We start from the raw sequence: 8,117 nt of genomic DNA on the forward strand, positions 1-8,117 counted from the left end.
GATCGCAGATATGTGCTGTTTAGCTCTCATAACGGGCAGGGTGGGTAGCCACTGCCACAAGTCCATGACGCTAATGTCTGATTAGCCTACTCCACATTTTAATTGTGATATTTTGTGATTACATTCTGATTCGGCAATGTTCTCTGTCAGGTAAATATAGAAGCACAATGTCTTCCTCCATAGGCGCCGATTTATGTTTTCCTCCGTGGGTGCTCACGGGCGCAGCAGCTGAGCTTGTAGCAGGTTTGAATAACCTCGACCACGTGGATCATATTGTTTATTTTTTGCTTGCTCATTTTGCTACATCGCTATATAAAATAAACTTATTATTATTCTTCTCTAATATTATCCCCAATGTAAGTTTCAGATCTGACTATAGAAAATTTACTACTGTCACAAGAAAATTCCCAAAAGGACTGTGTGGCTTTTGCTGCTGCTAAACCTGCACAAATAAGACAAAAAGAAATGAATTGTGTAATTCTCAAAGCACCCGCAAAGGATGAAATGTACCCAGAACTGTGCTGCCAAGCAAATAGCATCTTGGTGCTCCTGAGCTCTTTGCACATATTTAACCTTCCTGTTGCCCTCGTTTTAACATTTTAAAAATGTTTCTATATCAGAAATCTGGGTTTCTTTCAACCAAATTGTCAAAAACATGGATGATTCCATAAAACGCTTTTTCACAAGTAACATAAATGATCAGTTCACTACTTTCATTAAATTTGGGTGTTTTGTTCAATTTTATAGCATTTGAAGAAAAAATAATAAAAGAACGTTGAAAAACGTGACAAAAATGTTGGAAAAAGCTTCAAAAAAACAACAAAAGTCCAAAAAAGCACATACAAAAAAACATTGAAAAAAAGTGACAAAAACATCGGGAAGGAGGCAAAAATGTAAAAAATTTCAATTTCAATTTTTACCCAGAAAAAGAAAAAGTTGAATGGTCGACGGGAAGACAACATGAGGGTTAAATTACAAAATATGCAAACATTTGGCACAAAACTGAATTCAACCGAACTTTTATGCACCAATTTATGATGAATATGTTTTCATTTATATTAAAGAAAACAAACTTGATGCGGCAGTGATGATTCAAAAAGTAAAGATAAAATTCAGAGTCCAAGTTCTGGATTGCTTTCCAATACTAATGTTATCCTTGCTGAGTCTACACACAGTAACCTCTTTAAATGTGCATGTGGCACCTATTCACATCAATGATAAATTAATTAGTTTTAATTAAAAATTTTAATTATTGCACTGCTGATATAGTAGTTTCCCCTTCAGTGGGTCCGACAGACTGACATCCCTGTTTGGGACCCTGTCTGAATGAGTCATCAACATTTCTGATGTGTCTTTGAGGATATTCTTGTGCAAGATGCATTTTGTTAATAGGGTTTTAAAAAAGGTTTGACAGAAGTAACTGCAAAGTAGGGGTGTGCCTTACAGGGTACCTCATGACACATGGGGCACGATACAGAAATTCATATATATTGCTGGACAATCCTATGACGATTTACTTTTACTTTATTTACTTCAAGTCAAGTCCAAACTGTTAGAAAACAGCACAATTCTGCAGCACAAGTTTTTCAGTCTGTAAATTAATATTAAACAACTATAGAACTATGGGTTCGGGCATCTGTTATTTTCCTCAAACTGCTGTCCGCCATCCCGTTAAAAACTTCATGTGTTTAGCGCAGCCTCTTCTGATGAACCATACGTTCAAAAAGCTACGAAAAGTTAAGTCTGTAATTGGTATGATTATATGTTTCACTTGCCAAATGCAACACAGTGACTGCTGCTGTATAAGAACGTGGATTGCCGCGTAGGGAGGTGGTCGGGGTGGATGGGTGGGCGTTAGCACACAGGACTTACAAGCCAGGGAGCGGAGTTCGCTTCCTGGGGAAAACAAAAGACTTTCACCCAGGAAATGCTTGTTCCTTGGGAGCGTTTTAATACAAACTACGATCTTTTCCTAAACTTAACTAGTCGTTTTAGTGCCTAAACTAAACTTTCCTCCCCGCATAACGCTCACTTTTTCTTGCCTAAACTTAACCGTAATCTCCGCTTAACGGCAGCTCGCGGTGCTCTGTACCCAGCGCACAGTCACCTATTCTGGGGTACCTGAACCACCAACTACCGCTGACCTGACGGAGCACCACGACTGGCAGCTCGCGGTGCTCTGTACCCAGCGCACGGTCACTTATTCTGGGGTACCTGAACCAACAACTACTGCTGACCTGACGGAGCACTGTAGCCCGTGGCACAAAGCTCTGTAGTGGCTTAAACAGCTAGCAACTGCCGCTTTGTAGCACTGAGCTCTGTAGCTGATGTCACGTGACCAGCCGGAGGTCTCTTAGTTTTTGCATAATATACATTTTAGTGTGCATAACTTTTTGTACGATATCATACGAACCCGTTCATGACAATGCATTGGTTGAGCGCCACCTCGAGGAGCCAGGAAGTAACGATGCTGGTAGCAGGGAAATCTATATAGAGCCCCTTATTTTATTTGTTAAAATATCAATATTTGGCGCCACTTTATTGATGATCATATCACACAAAGAATAATATATTGCCGTATCAATATTTTCTCCCCCTCCCCCTTATGCATAGTAAAAACTGAGATAGGTCTTTTTGTGATTTGCAGTTAAAAAGCTGTATATGTACATTACAATAAGGCTAAATTAAATTAATAATTTTTTTAAATTAAGAATTATTTTACAACTGCTGTTGTGTTTGAAAGTGTTTGACTACAAATTCTGCACATTCAGTACCGAAAATGTGAACGCCCATACAATTAAATAAAAAAAAGGGAATAAAAGCCAGTTCAATGAACATTAAAGTTTTACAAAAACATCAAGAGGTCTGAATATCTATGTAGATGTTCTATGGGTTAATTTGAAGCACTTTGTGACTCAGTGAATGTGACAAGGAAGGTCTGTGCCAGATATAAATAATAAATGTAATTTATCAATACTAAATACTAAAGTTAGCTAACTAACAACTTGGAGTGGAACAACATCAGCAATGCAGGGATGTGCAAGATGTGCCATGAAGGTGTTGAATGCCAACTAAACACAGTGGGAGGGATGTCACACCACATTTTAAAAACATTAAGTTAAGTAACAGGCACCCAGACATCTAAGCCCACAATCGTCTGTCTCGTTATTGTTTTTTCTTGAGAACTTTGTCGACACAAACGCCAATTGTTTTTTCTTCATTATGCTATGTCTATGAATTAGTATTGCTGCTGTTCAGCTTTTAAATCGGCATTACAGGGATAACAAGGGAACTTGTAAACAGTGCTTAAAGTTTTAGAACAGATACTTCAGGAAAGTTAAGGAAAAAAGAAAGATTCCCCTGCCAAGTTCTGGTTTACTTCTTCTGAGGAGCAATAGAGCTCAACAGTGGCCGCTGGTTCCGGAAGTGATTTTCACCATTCAATATCTCTATTTATGTTTCATAAAATGATTAAAGAATTTTAAGGCTAAACCAACCAGCTACGAGATGAATGATGACCATGACACAATTGATTGAGCGCAAAAGAACATTTAAAAAATGGCAAAAAAGGCAAAGGTATGAGACTGTGTACAGAAACTATCATAGACTTCTGTTGTAGCGGCTCGCTATAGCCGTTCGCAGGTTCGATGGTGCGGTTAACATTTCCATGGTAACAGCGACTCCACCAATCAGAGGCCTCACGGTTACGCTTAGGCAAAATGTAGTACTATACATTGCGAATTAAACATGTTTTGATTTGGAAAAAAACTGAAGGCACATGGGGCATAAACCTTTGTTTTTACAATCTCATAGCTTGTGGTCAGTCTACGTTGAATGGTTCAGACATTATGGCTAATAATCAAAATCCTTATGGAGTACAATTAATGGGATCCTTGAGCTATAGAAATCCTCCTTACCGGACACATTACAAACTAGCATGGTTTGTGCACAGCCCAGGACAGGAGGGCTCTGCAGCGAGTGATTAATACTGCCTAGAACAGTGGTTCTCAACCTTTTTTGTGCCAGCGCCCCCCTATCCATTATCCAGGTCCCTAACGCCCCCCATCAAATATTATGTAGGCTAAATGCCCTGAATATTAATGATTACGCCCTAATATAGGCCTATTATTGTTGTTACTATTGTTATCAAAAATAATCAAAAAATCAAATCATTGAATGACAAACAACACATGTATTAGTTTCCCAGGTATCAAAAACGCCATGTGAATAGAAATTATATATATTTACAGTTTTTTTTTAAAAATGCAACCATTTGACATTCAAATTAAATAACAGCAGCCAATCAGAACGACTAGATATGTAACATTCAAACTATAAATAGGTATTATCAAAAGGCCTGCTGCATGGTGTGAACCTCAGCACCTTTAGAAGATGACTATAATTTGAAGTGACCTTTTTTGTTTGTGAAGTGACTTTGGGTGTCATGAAATGCGCTTTAAATAAAATGTATTATTATTATTATTATTATTATTATTATTATTATTATTATTACAAACACTAACAGTAGCCAATCAGAAACAGCTAGCACTTTAACATTCAAATCTATTTTTCATTCAAATCTAAAATCGAATTGTGCCAACGGAAAACAAGCTGGCACTTATCAAGGGGTAAAAGCAGAAGGATTACACACACACACACACACACACACACACACACACACACACACACACACACACACACACACACACACACACGTATTTTGGTGATGACAAACGACTTGAAGAACGACACCTACTGCCGAATGGAAATAAGTTTACAACCTTTGAAAGTTAGTGAGAGGGCGTTTTTAATGCTTAGAAGAGTCTAGCTATGTTTGCTATCGCCTGTCTTGGGAGTAAATAGGAAAAAAAAACGTTTGAAAGAAAACGCACCCCCACATCGCGCGCTGTGTTTTGTGGAGGTGTGAGAGTCCCGTACAGTAAACAGTGACATCACTGCCTCTATGGCTTCCATAAGAAAGTTTTAAAACACCAAATATAAGCCCTGAACTGCCCGCGAGTTTATGGAACAGCTGACTGTTTGCCAAACAACAAAGCACAGTCGATATCTCTCATACGTCTCTTTTCTTTCTCTCTTTCTCCGTGAAATGAAGCTGCATTCAGGTACAGTAGGAAACGCTGTGTTTTTAATAAACCATCTGACGAAAAACTGTTACTGTGAAATATAAAGTCTACTTGTGCTACATTGGGGGGGGGGGGGTAAAGAATACAACAGGACGTCGCGGCGATTGGTTTATTCTTATCTGAACGCAGCTTCACGTAGTAGCTACAGAGCTCATTTAAGACGATGCTCTGACGGCCCGTTTCCATGAAGGCGCCACGAGGCTGCACCAAACAAAGCTGACAGAAGCACAGAGAAGATACCCGTCTGGTCCAGTCGCAGTGCTGTAAACTGGCAGCTTTTAATGTTGCAGACTACTTATTCTTTAGTAGTTTAAGTGTAAACATGTATTGTTATTGTGAATCTTTGGTTTAAACTAGCTTTCAAACAAACGCCCCCCAACGGCACCTCAACGCCCCCCTTTCCAAAATATTTGCTCCAACGCCCCCCATCATCTTCTGAACGCCCCCTGGGGGGCAGTACCGCCCCCGTTGAGAAACACTGGCCTAGAACATCATTGGTGTTTCACATTACTTTGGAAAAAAGTGATGCCAAATGAATAAATGTAAATATGAAAGAAAACTACAAGACAATTATGAGAAAACAATTTGGTAATTTGAAAAAAACAACATAACATACTGCAAAACGCCTCCCTAGTAACCGTAGGGTTGGGTTATATGTAATCATATCCCATGAGCAATAGAGATTTGTCAAAAAGCAGAGATTTGGTACCTTGATTTGGCTAACTGACTGCATAGCTTATATCTTATACAGTCTGTATAGTCTCTCAACACAAACAGAAACATGACTACGCACCTTACTAAATGAACAGTATTTGGTGGTTAAATCATCAACAGGAACATTTTATGCTGCTCTCTGTCTATTAAAAACGTTGCATAATGTAATTTACTGCAGACAGTAAATCAGACATGTTAAATGATGTTTGAACATGATCACAGACTTAAAATCACAGTTAAACAGCATTTCAGAGAAACTTTACTTGCATCCTTTGTTTTGTGTTCAGTATTTCCTTTGGAGAAAAGGATTAGGGGGCAGACGATGACGGCAAGATGCAATCCAGAGGATGAATGTAGGGATAAAACTAAAGATAGAAAGGTAGTTTTAGGTAGCTTTGTCAGGCTAAAAAAGGCTGAATTGCTCCAGGGAAAGAAAAACTTCAAAATCATTTTGCTTTGGACTTTGAGCTTTTCAGCACCCCAAAACAAAAAAAACTTTTTTAAAAAAAAAAAAAAAAAAAAAAAAAAAAACCCTGGCAAAAAATTTTTTTAACCAAAAATAAAAATAAAAATAATTTTTATAATTTGAAGTATACTTTATTTCCTTTTTTTTTTCTTTTTTTTTCCAAAAAACAAAATGATGAATACTTCCTTCAGCTCCATGACTGATAGACATCATCTGAGGAGCATGAGAGAATTTTTCTCAGCCAGTAAAGGAGCATGTAATCCCCCCTTTTGTTGGCTCTTAAACATTTTATCTCCAGCTATGGAGATTTTCATGCTTCATCATTTCATTTTCTCCAATTTTGAGGATTTAACACTGTGACATAGAGCAATTTTCACAATGAGCACTTTTAATTTCAAGACTATAGGAACATTTTACTGCTAACTTTTGCACACTTTTACCAAAAAATCAATGCAGGACTTTCACTTGTAATGTAGTTTTATTCCATTGTGGCATCGCTACATTAACTTCGGGGGAAGTGGTGTCTCCTTGAGACTTTACTCAGCCTGCGTGCGGCACACCGACACACACACACACTGGTAATGGCTGTGTAGGATGGGCGAACATTTCCTCTCGCAGGAAGTCAAAACTCAAGAAAGCCTGAAACCACAGGGAAGCAGCAGAAAGCAATAACATTTGTTCTAACAGTTTTGATCACCCCTGCTACTGTGCAAAAATGGGTCATGGCTGCCAGAGACGCATCAAACATTTTGTAGTCGTCTGAGTCAGTGGAATCTCTGATGGGCCTTTTTCACCACGCTGTCAACAGCGCCCTACCATTTCAAAGCTGACAATGTTTTAGTGCTGAGGAACTAAAAAGTTTTTTAGCCTTTCCACTTTTCTGCTCATTTATGATGACTGATTGCGTCTCACTTCCTCGCCTGGAGTCACTGTTTTCTTTTTGCCATGGCTCCTGTTTAGGTTATTCTGCATTGAATATCTCTCCACTGCTTCAATTGCTCGCTTTGTGAAGTGATTCATCACCTACTGTATGATCAGCCCGACAACTGCGGCATCGTCTGCGAGCTTAAACAACTTTGCCCACTCATCCTGGGATACACAGCCAATTGTGTGATAAAAACACAGAACACAACAGATGTGGGGGAGGGGGGGGGAGCAGCCTTGAGCAGCACCCTGTGCTCAATAACCCAGTGTTTTGGAGCATCCCTGACTACCTATTTTCGTTCTCCATAAGAAGTCTAAAACCCAATTACACAAAGTCTGGCTCCCATTCAAATTCAGAGTTTCTGGGAGCGTAATTGATTTCACATCGAGCCGCAGTCCGGAAAGAGAGAAATCGCTAGCGGGGTCTTGGTTTGGTCATGATCGACAAATAAAATCTAACTGAGGAGGAGTCTGAAACAAGCTTTGTGGGTTTCTGGGTGCTTTTCAGTAAGTCAATGTACATCCTTTAGAGAAAAGGATTTGGGGGGCAGAGCACGGCATAACCAGACTTCAGGAGATGTAAATTCACGATATAATAAAAGGGGATTCGGATTTCTCATAGAAATTACATTTAAATGTTGGTCGTATTAAATATAAGTATGATTAGACATTCATGTATTCACAATAGCGTAGCACCTGCTCTTGCAGTACAGTACAGAGAGTGTTGCATTATGGGTCGCTTGTAGCCCCACTGTTGCTAAGCTAGCAAGTTTCTTCAAGTGTGTTTATAATGTGTCTTTTAGCATAAGAGCCCCCTAAAAGTTTAGAGGAAATCCAGTTAAACGTCAGTGGTTTCCCACAGGTCGTAT

This window comes from Perca fluviatilis, chromosome 19 (assembly GCF_010015445.1).
Source record: "Perca fluviatilis chromosome 19, GENO_Pfluv_1.0, whole genome shotgun sequence".
Lineage (NCBI taxonomy): Eukaryota > Metazoa > Chordata > Actinopteri > Perciformes > Percidae > Perca > Perca fluviatilis.